Below are 3,453 nucleotides of genomic sequence, written 5' to 3'. Positions count from 1 at the left end.
GTACATTAGCAGGAAATGATTTTAGTAATCTGCTGTTTGATAAACCCAAAGAGTCCAACTATTAGAATAAAAACTCTCTCTGATGAAAACTGCTGGGAAAATTGGAAGTTAGTATGGAAGGAACTCAGATTAGACCAACACCTCACACCCTATTCCAAGATAAGATTCAAATGGATACAGGATTTATTTATTTTTTATTTTTTTATAATTTTTTTAGGTTTTTTTTGCAAGGCAAACAGGATTAAGTGGCTTGCCCAAGGCCACACAGCTAGGTAATTATTAAGTGTCTGAGACCGGATTTGAACCCAGGTACTCCTGACTCCAAGGCCAGTGCTCTATCCACTACACCACCTAGCCACCCCAGGATACAGGATTTAGACCAAAAAAATACTATAAGTAAATTAGAAGATCAAGGACTAGTTTACCTGTGACATCTATGGAAAGGGGAGCAGTTTATGACTAAGGAAGAGATGGAGAACATCACTAAAACAAACTAGATGATTTCAATTACAATAAATTAAAAAAGCTTTTGCACAGATAAAACCACTGTAGCCAAGATCAAAAGAAATGTAGTAAACTAGGAAACAATCTTTACAACTAATGTTTCTGATAAAGGACTCATTTCTAAAATATACAGAGAACTGAGTCATATTTTAAAAAAAGCAGTTCCCCAATTGACAAATGGTCAAAGGATATGCAAAGGCAATTTACAGATGAGATCAAAGCAATCCATGGTCATATGAAAAATTGCTCTAAATCATTACTTATTAGAGAAATGCAAATTAAAGCTTCTCTGTGAGGTACCACCTCACACCTCTCAGACTGGCCAATATGACCAGAAAGGATTAATGATCATTGTTGGAAGAGTTGTGGGAAATCTGTGACACTATTACATGGTGGAGCTGTGAATTCATCCAACCTTTCTGGAGAGCAATTTGGAACTATGCCCAAAGGGCAACAAAAATGTGCATACCCTTTGATCCAGCAATACCACTACTGGGTCTATATGAAGAGATGATGAAAAAGGGTGAAAACATCATTTGTACAAAAATATTCATAGCAGCCCTGTTTGTGCTGACAAAGAATTGGAAATAAAGTAAATGTCCTTCAATTGGGGAATGGCTTAGCAAAACTGTGGTATATGTATGTCATGGAAAACTACTGTTCTAGGGGGCTGCTAGGTGGCGCAGTGGATAGAGCACTGGCCCTGGAGTCAGGGAGTACCTGATTTCAAATCTGGACACTTAATAATTACCTAGCTGTGTGGCCTTGGGCAAGTCACTTAATCTTATTGCTTTGCAAAAAAAAACAAAAACAAAAACAAAAAAAAAAAACTATTGTTCTATTAGAAACCAGGAGGGATGGGAATTCAGGGAAGCCTGGAGGGATTTGCATGAACTGATGCAGAGTGAGATGAGCAGAACCAGAAAAACACTGTATACCCTAACAGCAACATGGGGGTGATGACTAACCTTGAACAAGCTTATTTCATCAGTGCAATAATCAGGGACAATTTGGGGCTCTCTGCGATACCGTCTGTATCCAGATAAAGAACTGTGGAGTTTGAACAAAGTTTAAGGACTATTCCCTTTAATTTAGGAAAAAAAACTGCCATCTTATTGTCTGATCTTGTATCTCTTATACTTTATGTTTCTTTTTTAAGGATATGATTTCTCGGGGCAGCTAGGTGGCGTAATGGATAAAGCACTGGCCCTGGAGTCAGGACTACCTGGGTTCAAATCTGGTCTCAGACACTTAATAATTACCTAGCTGTGTGGCCTTGGGCAAGCCACTTAACCCCATTTACCTTGCAAAAAAAAAAAAGAAAGATATGATTTCTCTCTCATCACACTCAATTTGGATCAATGTACACCATGGAAACAATGTAAAGACTGACAAATTGCTTTCTGTAGGGGGCGGGAGTGAGATTGGGGGAAAAATTGTAAAACTCAAAATAAAAATCTTTAATTAAAAAAAAAGAAATTCACTTTATCCGGATATGTTTCTTATGACAACTCCTCAGCTTTCTCTAGAAGTTCATTATCTGGTTCACTGATTTCCACTAAACTCGAATTGGCCCTTATAAGTAAAAACTTTAATTCATATATTGGAATTTTGTAAACATTTATATAAATGCCTACTATGTCGAAAGCACTGTGATAAGCACTTAACAATTATCTTATTTGGTCCCAACAATTCTGGGAGCTAAGTGTTAGAAAAAATCTTTAAAAGAAAAACAAAGGGTATATCCATCATGAAGGACTGTATTTCAGAAAGCCTGAGAAAAACCTGCATAAACTGATGCTGACCAAAATGAGCAGAACCAGAAGAGCATTATATACACCAACAGCAATATGGGATGATGATCAGTTATGATGGACCTGTTTAACAATTTTAAAAGATTTGTGATAGAAAAATACATCCATATCCATAGAAGGAGCTATGGAATCTAAATGAAGTCTAAAGCTTATTATCTTCAATTTTTAAACATTGTCTTATGCATTTTATCATTTTTTTCTCTCTAATGTTTTCTTTCTTCCATTTTTGGTTTGATCCCACAATGTGATCAATATGGATCTATGTTTAACATGGTTATAAATGTGGAGCATATAGGACAGAAGGGAGAGAGATAGAAAAAAAAAATATATATATATACTTTTTTTTAGGTTTTTGCAAGGCAAATGGGGTTAAGTAGCAACTCAGAAACCTTGCAAAAAAAAAATGATTGGTTTAAAAACTACCATTGCATGTAGTTGAAAAAAATAAAGAAAATATAAAGAAAAAGAAAAAGGGGGCAGCTAGGTGGTGCAGTGGATACAGCACAGGCCCTGGAGTCAGTAGTACCTGGGTTCAAATCTGGCCTCAGACACTTAATAATAATTACCTAGCTGTGTGGCCTTGGGCAAGCCACTTAAACCCCATTTACCTTGCAAAAACCTTTAAAAAAAAAGAAAAGAAAAACAAAGAGTCTAGGGTAGATGACTTAACTTAAATATGTAATACATTTCTACAGGAAGGGTGTACATCATCAAAGACAGACAGATAGACACATACATACTCACACATATACACAAACACACACACATATACACACAAATACACACACACCACACACACACACACACACACACACACACACACACACACACAGAACTTTATCTCTGCCCCTGAATCCTTTAGGCCCTCATTAGCTGGGATTATGTAATTCCTAAATTCTCTGTTCACCTCTTGTATGTTATTCCTTGATATGTTCCCCTACCCTGATTATGCATCCACATAAATTGCATGTTATAATGAATCTTAAGCTCCTCCTGGGGCTTAGAAATCAATATGTATAAGCTTATTAAGCATGTACAGAGTAATGAACCTCCCAAGTAACCCCTATTTCTTCATTAATCTTCTTGACTTCTTGAAACTTTCCAACAGGATGTAGGTAAGTGAGGTAACTACCTC

Source organism: Macrotis lagotis, chromosome 1 (assembly GCF_037893015.1).
Source record: "Macrotis lagotis isolate mMagLag1 chromosome 1, bilby.v1.9.chrom.fasta, whole genome shotgun sequence".
Classification (NCBI taxonomy): Eukaryota; Metazoa; Chordata; class Mammalia; order Peramelemorphia; family Peramelidae; genus Macrotis; species Macrotis lagotis.
This window is presented reverse-complemented; position numbering follows the sequence as displayed.